The sequence below is a fragment of the Setaria viridis genome, chromosome 2 (assembly GCF_005286985.2).
Source record: "Setaria viridis chromosome 2, Setaria_viridis_v4.0, whole genome shotgun sequence".
NCBI classification, from domain to species: Eukaryota; Viridiplantae; Streptophyta; class Magnoliopsida; order Poales; family Poaceae; genus Setaria; species Setaria viridis.
The window spans coordinates 28,482,676-28,507,983 of NC_048264.2; the positions used below are offsets into that span (position 1 = coordinate 28,482,676).

Genomic DNA, 25,308 nt, shown 5'->3' on the forward strand with positions numbered 1-25,308 from the left:
CGCCCGACCGCTTGAGACTGGTCAGACCACCCATAGAGACTGGTCTGACCGGCTGGTCCAGCCTGGTCGGCATTGCTGCCACTTTTAGGCTCCAACAGAACGATCTCTAGAAATGTTCATTTCCAGAGGTTGTTGTCATGTTGTTGTTCTTTTTTTATAGGGTACATGCATAGGACCCACACAACCACGCACACCAAATTCACACCGCACGCGCGCACACATGCACGAGATTGGAAAGACTACTGCCCTCGTAAGCGTAGATCTCATTATATAGGATATCTAAAAAAAGTGTAAAGAGGAACCTTGGGTAGAACAGAATGCCAAGTGAGAAGACCAGTTGACCGCCAGATCACCAGCTAATAAAGCACAAGTAAAAATGCTCAAAAGTCAATCCGTACGGTTTTGGTCTGCAATGTCATAGCTGAGAAGCTTCAAAGCAGATCACTGAGAATTTTTCAGTTTTCGACAGATGTGCTCCATACTATTTGCATACCAAACTAAAGTCATCATCGAGTTTAGCTGCGACTGAATTCAATCAGACCACCGTTAGCTGAAATTTGAATGTTCTGCCGTTGTCTAATCTGCATTGCAAGTCCGTAATCTTATACCGGTCATCCATGTCTTGGATTGCTATGGCAAGTGTCGCAACGCGTCAAATGCGCTATGCATACCAGCCTTAAAAGTGAGGTCACATATCTACATATAGTCCATTAGCTTCAGGTTTATACGTGATCAAGGACAGAATCGGCAGTCCACACGTTTGAACTGGAATGAACAAAATTACTCACAAACGTTTCACAAGTCCAATCCGTCAAATACGTTCTCGGCACCCACTTGCACGACGACGCTAGTAAGACGTTCACTTGCTCGACTTTGTTTGCGAATGCCATGAATGCTTCCAAACCATCAGGCTGCAGCTGGTTGCATGCCTATAAATAGCCAGCACGCCAAACGATCCTGCACTCACCATCACCAAGCGATCGGTGCTCTCGAGCTAATCACAACCAACGCAGCAAGTTAGCTACTTCAGCTGGTAGTAGATACAGGCCACAGTAGATCACTGAAGACGATGAAGACAGGAAGCAATGGATCCGGCGCCGGAGCAGCAGCGGCGACAGTTCTACTGGCGGCGCTGCTGATGCTCGTCGCGGCGTCGATGAGCGCAGACGCCGCCGCGGCGCCGCGCCGTCTCCGTGAGCCCGGGCCTAACCCTTGCACCAATGACCCAAACAACCCGGGGCGCGGGTGCCACAGCCCCCATGCCGGCAAGCAAGCGGCAACGGCGCAGACGGAGGCGCAGCCACGTCGGCTGATTTCTTTCAGCAAAGCGTCGGCTGGGCCTAGCGGCTGCACCCACGACCCGAGTGCTCCTCCGGGGAAGAAGTGCCCCCCTCTGCCGCCGAAAGCTCCATGAACCATGATTTCACCGTGTCTTGTGAAGAGCTGCGCCGTTTAGAGACTGAATTCACGTGTATAGAATAATAATCGGTCGATCAACAGATAATGTAGTTGCTAGCTACGGACAGATCATTCATTGGTTGCTATAAATAAGTGTAAGTGTTCATCATATGTCTCGATGACTGATACATAGATGGTCAATACCTGTATTTAGGAGGAATTTCTGTGATTTTATCTCTATTTGAACAGTGTAATTATTGTAAGGTTTTAGAGGATGAAATAAAGCAACAGCTATTCGTTAAGTATATGAATTCTTAGCTATGGCTCAGGCCAGCTTGAAATTTTTTCGGGATCCTTGCCTCTTTGCTAGTGTCGCTTGGGCCGGCTTGAAATTTTTTCAGACTTGGTTTTGGTCACCACACCTTGCTGTAGGCGTGGGCGGGTCAAAACCCAACGAGCATGGGTTGGAAAATTCTTAGGTCTACCTAGGTGACGCTACCGGGTACCCAAGACCTATGATGTAGAGAGCATTCTAGTAATTGTTAATATATATTTTTGAAGAAACAGGAGGGATTCCCCCTACTGGTTATGTATTTATTGAAGTATAAAAGAATACAAGAAAAGAGGATAGAAAAGAGCAGTTACATAAAACTATCTAGCTATTGTTCTATAAGAGGGAAGTAAGAACTCGTTTTGCTGGATGCAACACCAGAGCAAACAGTTTTGTAAAGACCACTTTGCTCCTTTCAATATTTGGAGGGATGTTTTTGAAGATCAGACGGGAAAGCCAAATAGTCCAACTCATGAGTATGATGATTTGATGAGTTCCATGTAGAAAGGTAATTGTTCTCTAAAACTTGCCAGGATCTTAAAAGGATGATGTATCCAGTTGTATACGAGTGGAACAATCTCTTGCAAATCTACAGTCAGAAAGAGGTGTTTCAGTGTTTCTTCGGTTGCATTTGGACAAAGCACACAATCATAGAAGGGCAGGTCCATGTTAATTACCAATATAAATGGCCATCAGATGGTGGGAATCGAATTTTTCTATCGCGCACGACATACCTCACTCCCTATTTTTTCTAAAATATTTAAACAATTTTACTATGAAACTTATTAGAGAAAATGCATAGAAAACTTGGTAGCCAAAGTTGTGCTTTAATAAGTTGTCTAGAAAACTTGTTTGTATAAGTTGTGCTTTAGTAAGTTCTCTAGATTTTTCTTTTGTAATTGTCTTTTGAGAAGTTTTCATATGGTAAGTTGTTAAGAGAAAACTTGTTTGTATAAGTGGCGTTCTCATAAGGTTCCTGTTTGTATAAGTTGGGTTCTAAAATGTTCTGCGGGAAGCTTTAAGGAAAAAGTCCATTTTACTCCCCTCACCTATCCTCTTTTAGCTTAACCTCTTGAGCAAAGTTTTGGCTCACTTTACTCCCTTAAACTATTTCATTTGGTCCAATCTACCCCTGAGTAAATGGACTTTTCCAAACTTTAATGGAAAAGATCACCATGCATGAAAAGTCATCCAAGAAAATTTCTGAAGTTGTACTAAGAAGTTAATAAGCTATAAATTTTCAAAAATGAAACATCATGGGAATTGCAAGAAAGGGAAAGTTGCGGGTTACCCAAGATTGATTATCCGGATCGACCAGATGCGCTCATCAAACGGGGCTATACATCACCTTTGTCTTAACACTCTTAGGCCTCGTTCGGTTCTTCAAGTTTGAATCCGGACCAACATCCAATCCTGGCCAGGATCAAGTGGATCCTGGTCTCACACTCAATCCGGGTCAGCATCCATTCCAGCCCAGGATTTGAAACAGGGTTGCAAAACTAGTGTTCGGCAAATCAGGAACAAAAACATGGGGAATAACCAATGTCACAGTACTTAATTGCACTCATTCATTTCATCTGGCACATACAAACTGAAGGTTCAAAAACTCTAAAAACTGAAGGTGCGACATTGCATATCCAGCGCATACAAACACACTCCATCAGACAACAATGAAATCACTTTTTTGCCTGGACGAGATGCAAGAACTTGTTACACTCCAAGGCAATGAAGATGGTGGCGCTCCATGGATCAGGACCTCATCCAAATCTAGTATTTTTATAAGAGACAAACAACATGAGTTTTCTTCCTTACAACAAGAATGACAAGCAGTTATGCACTTAACGTAATAACATTAAGAGCACAGACATTAGAATAAAAATTCTATTTCCACAGATGCATCTCTAGATCTGTAGCTATCGCTATCAGTAAACGCTAGTGAACTGAAGGACAGGAACTCAATTCCTATCGCTATAGCTATCTCACATTAGAATAAAATTCCATTCCTACACTGAATGACATGGACACAGCTTAACAAAATGAATGACTCTGTTCAGTGTTCAGCAAAGTGAATGACAAGAACTCAATATAGAAGATATGCAAAAAGATTGAATAGAGATCAACTATTGTGGTTTCCTAAAGCTAGTTCCTTGAACATCAACGCAAATAATAATCAGACAGCAAAAGGATGGTGACTTCGTGCAGTGCAGAACGTACACATAGTAAAGGAAGCCACAAAAGAGCTATAACTCATAACATACCTGCTAGGCTATCTCATTCCTGAGCCAAATCAAAGCAGATTCTTGATCTTCTTCACTGGTATAAATGAAAGTCTCTCTGTTTTCTTTGCTCTTGGTGAAGACTGCATATGTTTTGACCTTTTCCTGTTTGGTCACTTCCATTGTGTTGATAACTAATATGCATCTTTTGATGGAGAATTCATCACCTTTAGTAGCCTCCTTATCTCTTGCCTCCTTTTCTCTTGACTCCTTTTCTCTTGCCTCATTTTCTCTTGCTAGCTGTGTAGCTTCATCTTCTGCTTGCTTGGTCCTCATTTCAAGGAACGTCTCTATCATGCCTTTAATTTTTGCACTCTTCCTAGGCCTTTGTCCTTCCTTTTCTAGTTTCTTTCTTGATGCAGCCATTCTCGCTATCCACTTCTTGTCTCACTTTCTGCATCTCTTGCATCCTTTTTTCTTGTCTCCTCTTCTTCATCTCTTGCTTCCTTTTTTTCATCATCTTCATCATGTACCTCATGAATTTCTTGCAGGGCTTCTTCATCAGCTTGTGCACCATCTTCTACATCATCAATTTGGTGAAGGAGCTCTTCCTCATGTTGTGACTCATAGAAGTGAAATTGTAAGTCTCTTTAGCTAGATGACCTACACAATAGAGTACTTCAAACGGTAAGCAGGTCACAAAGTTGATTTTTAATAGTAGAACTTACCATCATAGAGTTCTCCCAAAATATCATAGAGTGGAAAGCTTGCCTTGTTGTTTTGAAACTTCTTGATTTTGGGTAGAGTCAGCACATTTGAAAAAAACATTGATCAAATACAAAGTTATCACTATGAAGTTATCCATAGAATTAATTCAACAAATTAACTTACCACCATGAGATTCTCCCACATTGCTGGTGATCCTTCAACAATATTTCTTTTTTGATTCCATTTTGACCCACTTTGCATCCTAGCCACTTTGAGCATTTTGTAGTCTCTCTTACGCTGACCTTCTTTATCTTGAATCTGTGCCTTTGTGTACGAGACAAACTTATTTCTCAGATGGAACTCCTTCACCATCTTGTTCCATCCTTCAAAGTTCCAACCGTTGTCACTTCTATGACCACTATCTTTATACTCATGGAGAATTTCAACAAGGAATTTCTCAAGAGTTGGGTTCCAATCCGCTCTTTGTTTTACTACATAAACAATGATCAAGCATTAGTAATACAAATTTCGTAACATCAATAATACAAAATTGATAGGAAAGCATGAAGAAACATTAAACACCATACCTCTTGGTGAACCTCCACTCCTCTTTGCCCCACTTCATTTAGGAGAAGACTTCTTTTTAGTAGCACATATTGTAGGCAGGAACCTACACAACTTTGGCGACCCCCTTACCATCACATTGAGCTTTGGGAGCCTTTTCCAACCATCTCTTTTCAAAGAAAAAACTTATTCATCAACTTATTCATCATACAAGCTTATTAACTCATTACAACCATAAAAAATAGCTTATTAACTAATTAACTTATTAAAACCTACTCATGAAGACTAATTTATATGTTGCTGGTACTGAACCCACATTTCTTGGGTGATGGTATCTCTCAAAGAATTGCCTTGTGCAGTGCCTAGGTCATTAATTTGATCACCATTTGGTAGAGAAATAAAGTGTGTTGGATCGATATTATCCGGCTGATGATCCAACCATTCCTTATCTCCATGAAGTAATCGGATTAGATTGTGGAAGATGGTAGTAGCTTCAGATATTTTCACTTGATTTTCCAACGTATGGAATGTAGAAACTTTGAGAATGGGGAAGAGCTTTTTAAGCACCCCGAAAGTCCTTTCTACATGGTTCCTCAGTAGTGTGTGGTGGTGGTTGAAGAGCTCCTTTGAGTTTTGCGGTCTTCAATGTCCAGGTCCAAATTCTTTCAAATGGTATCGAACCCCTTGATATGGAGTGAGGAAAGATGATTTGCATACCGTCCATCAACCAGATAGAATTTACCTGGAGGTACCTGGAAGCCCTTGCTCATAGCTGATCTTAGCACTCTGGAATCTGTAGCTGATCCCTCCCATCCACTAGAAATAAAAGTGATGTTGAGATCGAAATCACATGCCACCATCATGTTTATGCTTAGTGTGCTCTTCCTATTTCTAAAAGGAGATGCTTCTTAGGCGATATGGAAATAGGAATATGAGTTTCATCGATGGCACCGAGACAGTTCTTGAAAAATGGATAGTATCTAGAATTATCTTGGATTTTTAGATGCACTTGATTAGGATCGGGGGACTGGAGAAAATGGCGAGAAAGTGTGGGAATGACCTTCTTGAAGAAGTGGTTGATGTGACAATGAAGGTGTCGTTGCTGTGCCCAAAGGTCCCTGCGAGATCCTCATATGAGGCGTTGCAACTTAACATGTATAGGAAGAAACCAAACTTCTCCTCCACCGTAATCCTTGTATCAACAACGAGCCTTTTCCTTCTAAGATAAGTCGCCACCTCTTTGAAGATGTGGGGTTCATCCTAAATGTAACTTGACAGTTCTTGACATGTCCCTCAAGGAGTCGACGAACCTTAACCTCTCCTATTTCTTCCGATGTATGATGTTTCTTCTTTACTCCCCCTTCTCTAGCAGAACCCATCAGATATAAGACAGGGAATAGAAACATCATCATGTCATCATTTTCTTCCTCCCTCCTCTTTCTAATACGATCTCGCAAAGAGATACTCATTGCAAAACTAAAGCATATAAATTTATAATTAGATAGAAGCTAAATAGATAAAATGGAAGGCTAAATAGGTTGTCATGGCAATTTTACTCATTGCAATAGAAAAAATGAATGGCTGAACAAGTTAAATAAAAAAATGAAAAACTTAAACATAGACAGAATTAAGTACCTACTGGAGTCGGTACCGGATCCCAAGAAGGTGGAGGTTCACCTTCCCCAGCTCTAATTGGTGCTGGAGGGAACTGTAATGCATGTGAACATAATCTCAAACTTCAGCACTGTAATGCATGTGAACATAATCTCAAGTTAAACTGAACTGTTCCTGTTTAGCTACCAGTGCATAGGCAAACAAAACGGTGGTGCATAAATGATCCTCATGATTCTGGAGTGCACTCATAATAGATGAATGATATATAAGCACTTCTCGGATGACTTGCATAACAAATGCAGTTTACAACTAGATCAAGAGCAGCAGTTTTTTTTGCTCCTTCGGATGCCTCCTTCAGAAAGCTGCTCTGATTTCTGAAGGAAACAGCTGCAGAAGCAAAGCCAGAGCATCAGCCCCAGGCAATGTGTGCTGTATGCCTGTATAGTGTGTATAATACTTTGATTGTCCCAGGATAATCTTAAGCAGATGCCACCAACCAAACCTGAGAAATGAAACTCTTATACAACAACAACAATGCCTTTTATTCCCATCCACATACTATAGATCAAGGGCAACTTTACTAATCTATTTGCACATCAAATTCAGAACTACAGAACTACTTTATGCATAGTCTCTATCCATATACTATATTGGTCTGAAAAAAAAAACACAAGCAAGCTGAATGAGCCAATCAATCAGTCTCTGCATTTCTTGATCCAGCAAGTGTTGGAACCGGGCGAATCACTGCACTGCAGCCTAATTAATGCAAATAATTGATTACCAGGAAGGCACACATAAGATGTAACAGTTCTAAAACATACATCAGTACTTCAGGACAGCATGCATGGTTACACATGCGCATACATCTGTAGCTGAGCCAATCAACGCAGATCCAAGAAACTCAAGAACCCTAGGCGATGGGGAATGGAGATCCTCTACACCCAAGAATAATCGAATCCACTACACCCTAGGCTATGCAACCTCAAGAACAAGAAAACTGGAGGCTCTTCTTCTGGACGGAGAACCAGTTCGTATTGAACAAGAAGAGCAAGAAGGGACGGCGGGTGGCGGGCACTCAGAGAAACCGAACGAGGACTTACTGGGGAGAAGGCGACGGAGAGGGTGGAGGCTGAACGGGAGTCGGTCGCTGTCGAGGATGTGCCGCGCCACCACGCCGTCACCTCTCACCGCCGCCTCGTCGCCTCACGCGCTGCTAGCAGAGCATCTCGTCTCCTCGCGTCGCGTGGCCATGAACTGATCCGGGAGGGATGAGGTGGGGATTGCTTCTGGGCCGTGGAAGAAAGGGTTGAAATCATTCCGGCCCAGATTTGGTTTCGGGCTAGGCCAACCGAACAACAATTCTTGTGTTGAGTCGTATTCGTTCATGCTGTTCCAATCCATCCAGATTGGGCTGCATTCCAGGCCATTCCGTCCAAACCGAATGGACCCTTAGTGCGTTTAAGTGGTCGTGAGCTGGCAGTATACCAAGACCATCTAGCAAGGTTTTGAGCATGCACACCAATTTCTTATGGACGCTAATACCAGCTTTTAGAAAGTTAGCATGAGGAGGCGGTATTCATTGACAAGGTTCAGCTAACTTCTTATATCATTCGAGACATGACTACATACATTCTCCCCCAGAACCGCAGCAAATGCTCCTGCCGCACGTAAGTTTATTCCTGGCCCGTTTGAACGTGAAGAAACCTATAGCCGACCTGCTAGCCCGGTCCCTCCAAAATTCAATTTGCTTGACGCGACTTGGGAAGTCAGATCACGCAAACTCAATTCGTCCAGACCGAAGGTAGATCGATGCAAACGTGACACATGCATGCATGACCACCTTATCTGTGTTGACGACTCGACGTACGCGTTATGCTCCGCGGCACGACCGTACGAGTGAGTCGTTCCAAATTTCAATCATTTCCAAACTGAAGAAGTCAGTCCATGTTCAGTCGAGCTGGCAGATGTTTCAACTTTCGACCAGACCATATATATTCTCGCGAACATCACGCAGTCATTGTTTAATTTTGCATATGGAATTTGATCCAGAACGATAAACGAACAAGAAGATTCTGCAGCTAGCTATAGCTATCAAGAGTCAGCAAGATTTTCTTGCACTGGTATCCGTGACCTAGCTTGCTTGTCAAGCGGGTTACGCATACCATTTGCATCTAATTTGACCATGTTTGGAGTAAAACTTTCAGCCCTCTCCTTGCTGCTACTCACTACAAGATTTTTAACTATTGCCTAGAGTTTCCACTAAATGGCCGACGGGAACTCCATTACAATGGGTGACGGTATTTTAGTATCAAAGTAGTATTTCCCGAGAGTATCAAAAAACCAATTCCCTACTAACAATTGCCTACCAACAATACCAGACCAAGTGGAGAAAATAACTGAAGCCCCATCAGCCACTTGATGACACACCCTCAGCATATCTTATATATCTTGTAGTATATACTGCCATTGATTTGTGAAGATATAAGGAATTAATATTAATTATTCTGTCTAAAAAGAATGTCAAGTCTGTGGTCAGCCTAACTTGGTGGAAAGTACAGATCAGCACAAGTAAGAAATCTTCAAAATCAGCCTTCAGGGTTTATTTGGGTTTGCAGTATCGTCATAGGCAATGTATGCTGGGAAACTTCAAGGCTGCTGACCACTGCGATTGCTCGACGAATATACTCTGTACTTTTGTACCAAACTCAAATCAGTTATTGAGTTCAGCTACAAACGAACTCAACGAAACCGCTATAGCTGCCTTCTGAATGTTCAGCAGATCAGACCCATATTGCAAATCTGTACTCTAACGGTGATTCTAGACTTGCCTTGCCATGCAACGAGTTGTAATTTCCAATGGATGCTCCTGCCTGGTTCCTTTCAAAACAAATTTACAATGGATGGGCCGTCCAATACGTTATGCATACCTGGTTCATCCTACTGTCGTAAGTTGTAGCCTGTAGGTCCACAGGTGTCTACACCATTTTCCAAAAGTTTTAGGTATGTATACCGCAATGATTCAGTCCATTCTTGAATTGGAAAACATAGATACAGGACCAATCTCACCTATTTATTCCGTCAAAAACGTTCTCCGCACCCGCAAATGAAGTCAGTGGTAATTAGTTAATTCATGAGAAATATTTGGTATCTTTCAAAACCAATTTCGAGTGGCCGGCGCGACAACGCCAGTGCATTCATCCATGCTCCAGCTGCGTGCCACAATGTGTACATTCTTTGACAAATTCATATGTATTTGATGCGCAAAGATGGAATCTTTGGGTAGAACAGAATGCCAAGTGAGAAGAACAGTTGATTGCCACATCAACAGTGCAGCACAAGTCTAAAAGTTCAGAAGTCAATCCGTACGTTTTTTTGTCTGCAATGCCATAGCTGGGAAGCTTCAAGGCAGATCACCGAATTTTTCAGTTTTTGACAGATCTACTCCATACTATTTGTGTACAAAACTCAAGTCAGCATCGAGTTCAGCTGCGAAAGAATTCCATCAGGCGACCGACTAGCTGGATTTTGAATGTTTCTGCCGTGTCTAATCAGCATTGTGCGTAATCTTATACCGGTCATCCATGACTTGGATTGCTATGGCAAGTGTGGCAACGCGTCAAATGCGTTATGCATACCAGTCACAGCAGTGAGGCCACTGATCTGTCCATTAGCTTCAGGTATATACGTGATCAAGTACAGAACGGACGCCAAGAGTTTTGCCAAATTTTTATTAGAAAAGGAGAAATAAAAAGTTGAAGTACAACTTAAACGCAGCCTAGTAGAAGGCACACAAGTGGGGAGCAAAAACAAAAGCAACAGAAACCCCTATTGCACACTGCTTACAGGCGGGTGAGAAAAAAAGAAGAAAACGAAGAAACCCTAAGCTTCCTGTTGTATGTCTTGACTGTTGCGCTGTGTTGCCATTGTCCAGCTTCTTCCTTGATTAGGTATATGTCACATCCTTGAAAGGCTTGCTCTCTTAGTTGAATGTTCTTCTATTTCTTTCTTTCCATATGTTTCACCAGAAATACACAACAAATACATCAAAGTAGGATTTGTTCTGTCTTGCAATGAGCCTCTTACTTTGCTTCCACCAATCGTAAACCGAGGATATCCTATTCGCTGTCAGTAAGTGATGCAGACCGAACCATATAGCCAGACGGTTCCATACTGCAGTGGTGTATGTGCAGTCTTTACACAAATATGTTGGTGTCTCCGGGGCCATATTGCATAGCTTGCAAATCGGGTCATTCGGCCAGTTCCGCTTTGCCAAATTATCTGCCGTTAGAATTTTCCTGTGTAGCAGTATCCAAGCAAAGGTCCTGCATTTAGGTTCTATTTTGGCCTTCCATATCGGAGTGACGTTGATTTTCTTTGTCTAGCCTTGGAACTGGATGAGGTATGCACTTTTTCTGAGTATTCGCCATTCTCTGTCCAATATCCTGATTGATTTGTTGCATCTGGATTTCCTCCCAAAGATTTGCGTATTCTCTGATCTCATCTCCTATCGTAAGTGGGGAAATTTGGTCTATCCAGTAGTTATCCTAGAGTGCCATGTGCACTGTGAAGTTTTTACGTCTTGACCTTTTGAAAAGCAGTGGTGCTATGTTCTTTTGAAAAGCAGTGGTGCTATGTTTTTTTGGTGCTGTCCCATTTATCCAGGAGGAGTGCCACAAGAGGGCATTCTTGCCGTTGCCCACCGTAACTACTGTTGCTGCATTGAAAAGGTCTTATCACTTTTGGTATAAGGGATCTCCAGTCCTTTCCATGGTCTATCTTCAATTTTCCACTGGAACCAACACCATCGTAATCGGAGGGTCTCCTTGCTAGTCGCTCGATGTCAAGGATGCCCAGTCCCCCTAGCTTTCCACATGTTTGAACTGGAATAAACGAAATTACTCTCAAATGCTTCACAAGTCGAATCCGTCAAAAACGTTCGCAGAGACTGGTGGATCGCGAGTGCCACTAATGCTTGGAATCCTTCAGGCTTCAGCTGGTTGCATGCCTATAAATAGCCAGCACTCATGCACTCACCAAACACCATACGCTCCTTGCTCTCGAGATCACGAAAAACGCAGAGAGCTAGCTAGATAAAGACTAGAGATCATCACTAAATTAAAGACGACGATGAAGAGAGGAGGCAAAGGATCCGGCGCCGGAGCAGCAGCGACGATGGTTCTACTGGTAGCGCTGCTGCTGCTCGTCGCGGCTTCTATGCGCGCAGACGCCGCCGCCGCGGCGCGCCGTCTGTCAGGGCCTAAGCCTAACCCTTGTACCCATGACCCAAAGAAACCGGGAAATGGGTGCCAAGTCCCTGCTCCCGGCAAGCAAGGGGCAGCAGCGCACACGGAGGCGCAGTCGCGTCGGCTGATTTCTGTCAGCAAAGCGTCGGCTGGGTCTAGCAACTGCACCAACGACCAGAATGCTCCTCCGGGGAAGAAGTGCCCCACTCCGCCGGCGAAAGCTCCATGATTTCACCTTGTCTTGTGAACTGCTGCGCCTTTTCGATCAATCGAATTCACGTGTAGAATAATAATGGGTCGATCAATAGATATAATCTAGCTAGCTATGGCAGATCATTCATTAGTTCTTATATATAAATAATTTATTAAGTGTTCATCATATGTCTCGATGACTGATATATACATAGACGGTCAATACTTGTATTTAGGAGGAATGTTGTGATCCTATTTCTATTTGTACTGTGTAATAATTGTAAGAGTTTAGATAATGAAATTAATAAAGAGCTGTTCGTTATGGATTCCTAAGTGTGTGTCTTCTTCTTTCTCTAAGAATACATCACGTGGTGTCATGCATGCATGATGCTGGAGAGTGGAGACCCTCAAGAACGCAGTAGCTTGAAAGTAATTGAGTTTACCACCAGCATTTGCAGAACCTAGTGACCCTCATAACTAAGGGTTGAGACAAAATCTCCATGTTTGTTCTGGCCTGGTATAGCTCAAAACTCCACAATCACGATGATAGGCCAATGCATGGATGGGTTACATGGATTTTATGACCCAACCATGCACAGCTGCCGCCAAGCCCTAGCCCACCAGCGTCACTTATCGAACCAGCAGATGATTTTTAGTACATTGTTACAACTACAAACACACACTACTAGAGAACTCGGTATTAGTACCAGTTCGTAGGGTGCATATCTCCCGAAAATGCATCCGGGATTAACCCGTCGAGATAAAAGGGGACGGTCTTTTATCACGGGTCCCTGAACCGGTATATAAGACCCTCTTTTAGTCCCGGTTTGTAAAATCAACCGTGACTAACGGGGCTGCCACGCCAGGCGTTGGTCAGACCCCTTTAGTCCCAGTTGGTGTTACAAACTGGGACTAAAGGTCGCCTGTTTAGTCCCGATTTGTTTTTTATACAGCGCCATGCAGGCACCTTCATGGCGCCTATAATTTCGTGCATCACGTACTCCTTTAGTTAGTTGAGAGTTTTTTTATAATTAATGAAATTAATCAAACTATATATAGTATTTAAACGAATCAATTTAACTATTACATACTTATATATACAATTCTTATAAAATCAACTAGTATATGTACAATTCTTGATTAGTATATATATATAGTACAATTAATTCCTAGCTAGCTAGCTATATAGCTCTAGGATCTTCATCGAGGTGTTGCTCGGTGCTTCTTAATTTCATCCACCGTAATGAAATTCTCCTTGTGGATTTATCACCTCGTCCAGCAGGAATCCTACGAGACTTTCGCATATTTCTATTGTTTTCTTCTCCAAGATCTTGTCTCGAATATTATGCATCTGTAATTTGGAAGTGAATAATATTACATGGACAATTAAATATAAGGAGCTAGAAAACAATTAACTATTAATAGTATTATTTTATATTATGATACTTCCTATTTTTCTTGCGACGTCAACCTGGCCTTGTGTGACAGAAAACTTTGCATGTTCTCATAGACATAGTACCCACATAGATTATTCCCTTGTTCATGTCTTAAGCACTTCAGTGGGAAAAAACAAGTTATAAAATATTTGTCATATAGAATTTACAAAATATGCAAACTTCATACGTACCGGGAAGTCTGTGTCCCATGTAAGTTTTTCTTGGAATGCACCTTGGCGTCGTTTTTTGATGAATTATTTCCATGCCCTACAGATTTAAATAATGAATGATATAGTGTTAGGCGAAAATCTAGGAAACACACTTTTGTATTGAGATAAAGGTCCAGAATTATTAATTATAAGTATAGAATGTCTTGAATCTCTTGGTACTCCGCTAGTGGTTTCCTCAAGGAATCGAGGATGGTAACTCGGCTTCTATCAGGCTCAATTACTATTAGGATCTAGTGGTAACTATGTACGTAAATATTCATTAATCAGATAAGGAAAAGGATACTAAGATAGATGGTATACGTACGTACAAACACTTACTTGAAGCTGTATGGAAGTAGTATGTAGCTCTTGCCACCTTGAAGGTCCAGCATATTGAAACATTCCACCAACGTTTTATCTGTAAAATCTCGTAATTGGGTTTGGTTAACTACGGATGGATCCATGAAGCCAACATGCAAGTATCCTTCCTGCCGGCACTTCTGAATTAGCCGCCTACATAAAAAGGAAGACAAAGTTAGTAGGGTGACGTATGCATAAAAAATAATGATATGGTCCAAAATTTACATATAGATAAATGGATACTTACAGAGCCCAAGTGCTGATGAGAGAGACGTCTAGAGCATCTTGATGGTACACTTCGTATAAATCTTGGACCATATGCCAGAGGTATTTCTCACCTTCGCCGTAAAAATCTATCGGTTTTACCTTAAGGGCGAACATGGAAGTCTGGTTGGCGTCTTCATGTACCATTCATGGAATTCGTACATCTTTGGTGATAGGCTCCCTACCAACTCAGGCCTTACCAAAGACTTTCCTAACTCAAACGTCCATCTCGATTGAAATGGCTGTGAAGCTGCTGGCTCGTGACCACCTAGCTCTATACATTGATCAAGTCCCACTCCAAATTCTTCCATGAATTGCAATACTTGATCTTGTTGAGACTTGGGTATTGGTGCTATCCTTCTAGCGTCTCCTTCTGGTAGATGATGAAGGAAGCGATCAACAACACTTGAAGATGACTTTCCTTTTCTTTTTTTCCCTATATTCATCACCTCCTTGTTTGAATGTGACATCTTCTGAAAAAATTGTAATTTAGTTGGATCAATTGTTGGTTGTGGCTCCATCTCTCTTGCTTTTTTTTGTTCAGCCCTTTTCCCGAACAAATCCTTGCATTTTGCTTGGATTTCGGACCAGCATTCCTCTTGAGTCATTGCATTCCAACGTTCATCAGGAGTCACTTTAGGCTCCTTATTTGTTTTCCTCTTTTTATGTGCTGGCTTGGGAGCTGTTGGTCGCGACTTCATAATCGTGTCTCCAACAAGTTCCTTTCTCGGGGCTGCAGGTACCTTGCTTGGGACTGCTCTTATTCCCGACGTCGTCGGTGAGTGGAGAGGAGTGTTGTTGTCGTCGTCGTTGCCAGCTGGATGTGGAGATGGAGACTTTGCTCGAGCATGCATTGACGACAGTCCTAGTGCTGAAGGTCCTAATGGTGATGGTCCTGGTGATGATGGTCCTGGAATTGATTGTGGTGGAGAAGTCGGTCTTGCCATTTGTGGAGATGGCTGCGGCTCGGGTTCTTCCGGGAGGGGTGCTGCCTCCATGCCCGAGATGATGATGTAGCATTTGCGCCATAGAATGATGCCTCCTTGAACCGCATCTCCTAATGTCCTTTCCCCAACACCTCCTGGGAGCTGGAGCTCATAGCCTTCATATTGCCAATCAACGAGTTGCTCTACCAAGACACAAGCATAGCTAGGTGGAATCTCCATGCCATGGCTCGCCTGCGTTGCCTAGCTTGGTAAGGCATTCGCGTACACTACCTGTACATATAGCAGAAATAAAGATGTTATTAAACTCCAATCTTGAGGCGTGGTGGATTGATGAATTGAGAAGATTATTGCATAAATATTAATTATGTATAAGAGTATACCTTAATAGTCAGTTTGCCGACCGGTACATGCAGCTCATAGGAGGTGCATTGCCTGATGAAATAAACAGCGAACTATTGCTGGTCCAGTGGATTGGGCTGTGCTTCTGATTGGGAAATGATGAAATAAACAGCGAACTATTGCTGGTCCAGTGGATTGGGCTGTGCTTCTGATTGGGAAAGGGCCACTCAACGATTGACTTCGTCATGCATTCTTTGTTCTATAGATTGCAATTGAGATTCTAGGTTGCGCCGCTAGCTCTGCTCAGCCCGATCCTTTCTTCACTTACGTCTTCTGTACGAGTCTCTGTCTTCTTTGAAACCGTACTTCCACAAAACAATCCTAAACCCGCGGACACATCCTGGGTGCTTAGGATTCCCGAGGGCTAATGTGAGCTCATCCATTTCTCGATCCACCACCAACCTCCCAGCCTTCACATCTTCAATGTTCTTGGTGAGCTCTTCGCCCTTGAGACATATTTCCTCAGTTGAGATCAATGTCCCATCCTCTGGGTTCAGTTTGCCTCCATGAGCGAAAAACCAATTTTGAGCTCGTTGGATGCATTCATGAGTTGCTGGTACGACACCCCATTCGGTCTTATTCCATCTTCTGAAATTTAGGCACTGCTTATTTTGTAACCACCTCGCCCTAGCTTATGGTGCTCTTTCTTACGACTAGCATTTTCAACGTTGGTGTTGACTTTTTGCTGACCGTCGTGGCTCCTCTTGTACTCGACAAATGCCTCCCAGTGGCCGCTCAACTTTGGAAATTCATTGAAATCTGGAGTTTTGTCCTCCTTAATGTACTTTGAAACTAGAAATTTCTTGAATGTTTGAAATTGTGTGGCCATCTTCTTCAGCGCCCACACTTTCACATCCTTTTCAATATATCTAGCGGGAAATATGATATGTTGCTTGTCCTGTTCCCATAGCATATCCTTTTCTATTTGCGGTAGCGCGTCCGAATCATTGCTTTTTCCTCTCCATTTCTTGAAGCTGATGGGCACATTGTCCCTTACAATTGCCCCGAGCTGAGTCACGTACTTGTTTGCCACATCGATGGGAGCAACCGGCCTGCCGTCTTCTGACACTTCTGTGATCTCTAGCTTTTGCGATCCATCCATCACCATGCTTCGACCTCGTGTCTTCTTAGGGTTCGCCGATCCAGACGGCTAATAGTTCAAGATTCGTTAATTAGTACATAATAATAAAGAAGAAGACATTCTAAATGGGGTACAATGTTATTAATGATATATACCTCGGCGGTATCTTCCGCCGCGGCAAGGTTTTGCTCAGGCTCTTCCTTGCCATCGGCGGATATGTTGAGGTACGTGTCCGCCTAGTTACTCTCTTCTTCGGTGTACATTACGTTATGATCTCTACCAGCAATAATGTCCTCCAGCACGAACCTTGCATTCTCGTCGTCCGCCATCTCAACTGCTCCAAACACACATGAAATTATAATACATCTATGTTAAGGTATATAAATGAAATCATAGAAATGTACAAATGAAATCGTACACAAAATTAAACTTACATGAAAACTTCTTCAAAAATACACAAAAAATCTTGAATGAAACTTAATTACATGACATGTCTTTAATGTATTACAAGTTAATGTACACACATGAACTCATAGAAGAACAAGGTGAAACCATACTAATTTATACTAATTTCTACTGAATTCTATAAAAATTGAGGCGTAATTTATCTATAGAGATTTCTACTAATTTATTGGAATTTTTCTAAAATTTGTACCAATTAGATTTATCACTGCCAAATTTATTTTAACTTCCTATACAATTTTACCAATTGAAAATTTTATATTAAATTTATAACTAGAAAAAAGTAAATAAAAAAGGCTTGCATCACTATCTGCATCACTACCAAATTTATTCTAACTTCCTATACAATTTTACTAATCCATAATTTTCTATTAATTATATAACTAGCAAAAAGTAAAAAAAAGGCTTTCATCACTGCCTTGCATCATCACTGCCAAATGTATTAACTAGATAGAGCGTCGGGTGCCGGGGTTTTACGCGCGCGGGCGTGGCGCGGGGTCGACGACGCGCGAGGGTGGCCGCGGTGGCAAGGCGCGCGAGGTGGATCGGGGCTCGAGGCGCGGACGGAGGACGGCGCGTGGATGGAGGAGGAAGGATGGGGCACTGGACGGAGTCCGGACGGAGGAGGAGGGAGGACAGGCGCCGGACGGAGGAGGGGAGGATAGGGCACCGGATGGAGGAGGGAGGATGGAGTGCGCGGACGGAGGAGGTAGGACGGGGCGCCGGACGGAGGGGAGGACACGGCTTGCGGACGACGACGAACCGCGACGCGGATGAAGGCGGAGGATGACGGAGCGGACGGAGAGGAGGCGACGACGGGGATGAAGACAACCGGCGGCGACGAGGATGGAGGCGGCAGTGTGACACCCGCAGAGCCGGCAACGGAGACGATGCGGAGGCTAGAGAGGAGTAAAAATTTTGCTAAGTTACTGGGTGTGGGGGGAGTAGAAACGCCAGTTACTTTTATCCACCCCCTCTACCATTTATCTCAGTTTGTAAGAAGAACCGAGAGAAATGGACATTTAATCTCGGTTCTTCTTACAAATTGAGATAAACGGCCTGCCCTTTTATCTTGGTTTGTAAGCAACCGGGATAAAAGACCTGCCCTTTTATCCCGATTTTGACGCACCCGGGATTAAAGGACAACGCTTTATCTTGGTTCGTAAATAGAACCGGGATAAAAGGTGACGTCCAAGCGAGAACTAAAATTTACCCTTTTGTCCCGATTCTAATTACGAACCGGGATAAAAGGTCCCTCTCCCATTTCTCATCTCCCTCTTCTTTTTTGGAAATATATTTTTGTTGGAGGTATGCCCTAGAGGCAATCATAGAGATGATGATATTCCATTTGTATCCATGATTTGTATGTTGTGTTCATTGAATATCCATTAAAGGCTACTCGAATTGATTTGCAATTATGTGAATTGTATGTGAAACTCTTTACTTGTATGGTTATTCTAAAGTTGTCCCTAGTCGGAGTTCATGTGAGGACACACATGAATATTAGACTAGCACATGTATTAGTTGATGACTATGTTTCACAAGTCATGGACATGGAGATGTTGAACTAATAATGTGGACACATGTGGAGACATGTGTTAGGACTGACCCAACACGAGAAGTAGTTTTCTCTTTAAACAACATATACACTTTGTCCTTAGACCTGAGATTGTCGCATGTATTCTAGATGTGGATCGACCTACTTAGGGTCTATCAAACGCTACGCCGTAATAGGGTAGTTATAAAGGTAGCTTTCGGGTTTGTCAAGAAGCATGCTATGAGACATGGTCAATCAAGATGGGATTTGCCCCTCTCTGATTGAGAGTGATATCTCTGGGCCCCTCGAGTGATCGGATCCGAAAATGCATGGCCATGCTACGTACGGTTAAGAGTTAACCTACAAAGGGATTCCGAATCACAGGATCGAGAAAGAGCGGTCGGCTTGAAGCTAGACCAAATATCGTGAGGCAAAGGGAATAGCATGTATATTATGTTGTGATGGTTCGTCTGATATGATCTTCGTGTGCGTATAGGAGTTGGCACGTCTTGCTAGAGGCCGCTACCGACTATTGGGCCAAGTAGGAGTACTCGGGCCATGTCTATACGTAACCGAACCCATAGGGTCACACACTTAAGGGGCTGGAAGCCCAATTCGGATCTGATCCGAGTTGGATTAGGTTTAGGAGTACTAATGGGCCTCGGATCCAGAGGCCCATTAGGAACCTCTATAAATAGAGGGGTGGGGGCGCCCTAGGGTTTACACCTTTTGGCGAAACACACCTGCCGCGCCTCCCACGCCCTCGCCTGTTGCAACTCGCGGATCTAGCAGTCCGGCTTGCGACGCTTCCTCCCTGCACGTGTGGATACCTTGGAGGTGTTGCGCCTGCAGCACTTGGACGAGCCATCGACGAGCCGCCGACGAGCCACGACGAGCCGACGACGAGCCGCGGTACCGGAGGCGATCTTGCTGTGCACGTGGACGAGCTGCTGAGGAGCTGCTGGACGTGATCGACTACGTACGACTACGTTGATCGACTACGTACGACTACGTGATCGTCTTCACTGCATCGACGCATATCTACATCTTCCGCACCAGTAGTGCGTCGAGTGGTAATCCCGTGATCCTTATATGGCAGTTCTTCCTGGTTATACGCGGTAGAAAATTTTGATTTGCGCTAGCGTAGCCTACATCGTATCCCAACAGTGGTATCAAGAGCCGTAGCTGCTTAGTTTTGGATTCGGGATGTGTGCATATGGAGATATGCGAGTTCTCTGTTTGATCTATGTCCTGATTACGTGCCCTTGCTGCAATGGTAGTGTAACGACATACTCCTACCGGTCGGTTTCCGCCATCGGAGTTAAGTGATACACGTAAATCCAGTTGCAGTGAGCGAAGATCAATATGATTGGTCGAATCGAGATCCAGGGTCATACGCCAGGCGCATTAGATGTGCAATGGTAGATGGGATCTACTGCCGGGGTCGGGATTTTGCCGTATGCGCATGCTTCGGTAAATCAGCCGTAACTTTTCGGTACGATCTCGGATCGAGGCGATTTCTATATGAAAATTGATCTACAGAAAAAGTTACACATGAATTTCAACCGCTCTGCTGTTTTCGGCGAAATTAGATTTGCCAAATTCGGCTTAGAAGATGGAGTTTCGGGCCTCCGAAGTTTGGAACGTTAGGACGCCTAACTCTGTTTTGCAGGATGTATGTATGTATCTTGTGATCAGTATGGCCCCCTTGTGTATGTGATGCATGTGTGTAACTCATTCGTGACCTGCGTGTCGCGCGTACGGCAACACGGCAGGAGCCATATGTGTTGTCACTTTATTGTATTTAATGGTCTGCGTACCAATCTGTGATGATCCAAGCAACTATGTAATCTTCATTACTAGATTCTTTACTAGCTATTAGGCGTAATAGCATGCTCTAGTTCTTGGAGGACTCATCACCAGGAGGATGGCGCACATGGAGCATGGAGATGGAGATCACCATGGTGAACAGGTTCTATGGAGATGGAGATCACCATATGAAAACAGGCCATACTGTGTCACAACTGTGTGAATGCTATTCTGTTTTACTTTCTGCATGCTGTGATGTTAGAAGTAGAACGATCCCTCACAAAGTTTAAGTTAGTATGCCCTCCCAACTAAAACTTGCACCGTCCCATGTCTTGTACAATTAGTGGTGGGTCTATGAAATTAGGGTGCCACTAGTTTTCCTTGACTAGACGGGTTTGTGTCGGACACTTACACGCATAAGGGTTGGTTTGCTTAACAAGGTTATCTTAACGGTTAAGGACCTTGGGGCATAAAGGTTGGGCGCCGAGACATGGAGATGTCACCCAACAACAGGAGTCATATGTGATATGATTAGCAAAAGTTGCTTACCGATCTACCTCGTTTGCTAGCGGTGATGCTAAAGCTCACTAGTGGACTTGTTAGTCGTGGATCCTGAATCACTAAGTTTCAATAGAGGGATATTGTTTTTAGTGGGAGTAGATTCTGTTAAAATAGTTTAATGTAATTTGCTCTATCATGGATACGTTTGTCTTAGTGTATTTTGCATTACTTTTGTTGTAGATTAAATGGCACCTAGCAACACCACCACATCGTTTGCTTTGGGTTCGGTCCTTGAGAAGGACAAGTTGAATGGAACAAACTGCTCGGATTGGATCCGCAACCTGAGAATTGTTCTCAGGGCTGAGAAAAAGGAAGATGTTCTAGACAACCCACTACCAGAAGAACCTGCTGAGGATGCACCCGCTGCTGCTAAGAATGCTTACAAGAAAGCATGTGATGCTAACCTTGAAGTAAGCTGCCTTATGCTTCCTTGCATGGAACCCGAGCTGCAGATGCAGTTCAAAACAAACCATGAGGCGCACGATATGATCGTGGCGCTTAGAGACATGTTCCAAACACAGGCCAGGACTGAAAGGTTCAATGTGTCTAAGGCCTTTGTTGAGAGCAAGCTAGCAGAAGGCGCAGCAGTAGGACCACACGTAATCAAGATGGTTGGTTACACTCAACGGTTGGAGAAGCTAGGCTTCCCACTGGGCCAAGAGTTGGCCACTGATTTCATTCTTTCCTCTCTTCCGCCTAGCTATGGGAACTTCATCTCGAACTACCATATGCATGGGACGGAGAAGGGATTGAATGAGTTGTGTGGTATGCTCAAGACAGCAGAGGCTGACATCAAGAAAAGCGCTAGTACCAGCCATGTGATGGCGATACAGAACAAGCCCAGCTTTAAGAAGAAGGGCAATTCTTGGAAGAAGAAGGGCAAGGCTGGAACGTCCAAGCCAAACCCACCGCCCAAGGTTAAAGCTGGACCTGGACCTGCTCCAGACAAAGAGTGCTTGTACTGTCATGAACTTGGTCACTGGAAGAGAAACTGCAAGCAGTACATAGCTTCCTTGAAGAATGGCGGAAGTAAGAGTACTTCTACCTCAGGTACGCTTGTTGTTAATGTTATAGACAACATATTTCTCGCTGATACAGTTATTAATTCTTGGGTATTTGATACCGGATCGGTTGCTCATATTTGCAATTCGATGCAGGGAATGATAAGAAGTAGAAGCGTGGAAAGAGGAGAAGTTGATTTCCGCGTGGGCAATAATGCAAGAGTTGCTGCTTTGACCGTCGGGACGATGCAACTCCACCTCCCGTCAGGATTTATTATGGAGTTGAATAATTGTTATTTTGTTCCTAGTTTAAGTCGAAACATTTTGTCTCCTTCATGTTTGATGAAGGATGGTTATTCATTTGCGAGTGAAAACAATGGTTGTGTGATCTCTAAGAATAATATGTTTATGGATTTTGCACCCATTGTGAATGGATTGTTTGTTTTAAATCTTGATGGTTCACCTGTCTGTAATGTAAGTGCTAAAAGGCCTCGGCCTAATGATTTGAGTCCTACCTACTTGTGGCATTGTCGTTTGGGTCATATAAGTGAAAAGCGCATGAAGAAGCTCCATTCTGATGGACTTCTAACTTCGTTTGATTTTGAATCATACGAGACATGCGAGGCTTGCTTGCTAGGCAAGATGACCAAGACGCCTTTCACAGGATTTCCTGAGAGAGCAGTAGACTTGTTGGAACTCGTACATAGTGATGTATGCGGACCAATGAGCACGACGGCTAGAGGAGGATTCCAATACTTCATAACTTTCACTGATGATTTTAGTAGATATGGCTATGTCTACTTGATGAGGCACAAGTCTGAAACCTTTGAAAAGTTCAAGGAATTTCAGAATGAAGTTGAAAATCAGCGTGGCAAGAAAATTAAGGCCTTACGATCTGATCGTGGAGGCGAGTATTTGAGCCACGAGTTTAGCAATCATCTAAAGAGTTGCGGAATTGTTCCACAACTTACGCCGCCTGGAACACCTCAGAGAAACGGTGTGTCCGAGCGACGTAATCGAACTTTGTTAGACATGGTTCGATCAATGATGAGCCAGTCGGACCTACCGTTGTCATTTTGGGGATACGCTCTAGAAACAGCAGCTTTCACACTAAATAGGGTACCATCTAAATCCGTTGTTAAGACACCATATGAGATATGGACTGGAAAGGTTCCTAGTTTGTCTTTTCTAAAGATTTGGGGATGTGAAGCGTTTGTCAAGCGACTTCAGTCGGACAAGATCACACCCAAGTCGGATAAGTGCATTTTCGTGGGATACCCAAAGGAAACTTTGGGATATTATTTCTACAACCGATCAGAAGGCAAAGTGTTTGTCGCTCGGAACGGGGTTTTCCTAGAGAAAGAGTTTCTCAAAGGAGAAAAGAGTGGAAAGACAGTGCATCTTGAAGAAGTTCAAGATGAGCCAATCGGGCAAGAATCAATGAGTGATGCTAACGTAGCAGAACAAGTTGAGATACCCATGGCAAGAGAAGCACCGCCACAACCACGAAGGTCGGCAAGGCTCCGCGAAATGCGGGAAATATTATTGTTGGACAATGATGAGCCTGCGACATATGCAGAAGCAATGATGGACCCAGACTCCGAAAAATGGCAGAGTGCCATGCAATCCGAAATAGAGTCCATGGGAGACAATCAAGTTTGGAAGTTGGTTGACCCGCCTGATGGTGTTAAAGCCATAGAGTGCAAGTGGATCTATAAGAAGAAAAAGGACATGGATGGAAATGTTCACATCTATAAAGCACGACTTGTCGCAAAAGGTTTTCGACAAGTTCAAGGAGTTGACTACGACGAGACCTTCTCGCCCGTAGTGATGCTTAAGTCCATTCGGATTATTCTAGCTATAGCTGCATATTTCGATTATGAGATATGGCAGATGGATGTCAAGACAGCTTTCCTGAATGGAAGCCTAGCTGAGGACGTGTATATGATACAGCCCGAGGGTTTTGTCGATCCGAAAAATGCTAGAAAGGTATGCAAGCTTCAGAGATCCATTTATGGATTGAAGCAAGCATCTAGGAGTTGGAACATTCGTTTTGATGAAGTGGTCAAAGGGTTTGACTTCACCAAGAACGAAGAAGAGTCTTGTGTTTACAAGAAGGTTAGTGGGAGCTCTGTAGTATTTCTAATCTTATATGTGGATGACATATTACTGATTGGAAATAACATTCCTATGCTTGAGTCCGTAAAGACTTCACTGAAAAATAGTTTTTCGATGAAGGACTTAGGGGAAGCGGCATATATTCTGGGCATTAAGATCTATAGAGATAGATCGAGAAGGCTTATAGGTTTGAGCCAAGATACTATTGACAAAGTATTGAAGCGGTTCAGCATGGAAGAGGCAAAGAAAGGGTTCTTGCCTATGTCACATGGCATACATCTCAGCAAGACTCAGTGTCCTTCGACTGCTGATGAGCGGGATCGCATGAGTAGAGTGCCATATGCCTCGGCTATTGGATCTATCATGTATGCAATGATAAGTACTCGCCCAGATGTTTCATATGCGCTAAGTATGACAAGCAGACACCAATCTGATCCAGGTGAGAGTCACTGGACAGCGGTGAAAAACATTCTTAAGTACTTGAGAAGGACTAAAGATATGTTCCTCGTCTATGGAGGTCAGGAGGAGCTCGTTGTAACAGGTTACACCGATGCTAGTTTCCAGACCGACAGAGATGATTCAAAGTCACAATCAGGATTTGTGTTCACGCTAAATGGTGGTGCTGTTAGTTGGAAGAGTTCCAAGCAGGAGACGGTGGCCGATTCTACGACAGAAGCCGAGTACATCGCGGCTTCGGAAGCCGCGAAGGAAGGTGTTTGGATAAGGAATTTCCTCATTGAGCTTGGTGTGTTCCCGAATGCGTCCAGCCCATTGAATCTCTACTGTGATAACAATGGGGCAATTGCGCAAGCAAAGGAGCCAAGGAACCACCAGAAGAACAAACACGTAATGCGGCGA

At 43.4% G+C, this 25,308-nt stretch overlaps 1 pseudogene; it reads right to left on the minus strand.

Moving 5' to 3' along the window:
- Window positions 1–5,977: 5,977 nt before the first annotated feature.
- LOC140221996 (uncharacterized) lies at window positions 5,978–8,574 on the minus strand (annotated as a pseudogene).
- Between the last annotated feature and the right edge of the window lie 16,734 nt (window positions 8,575–25,308).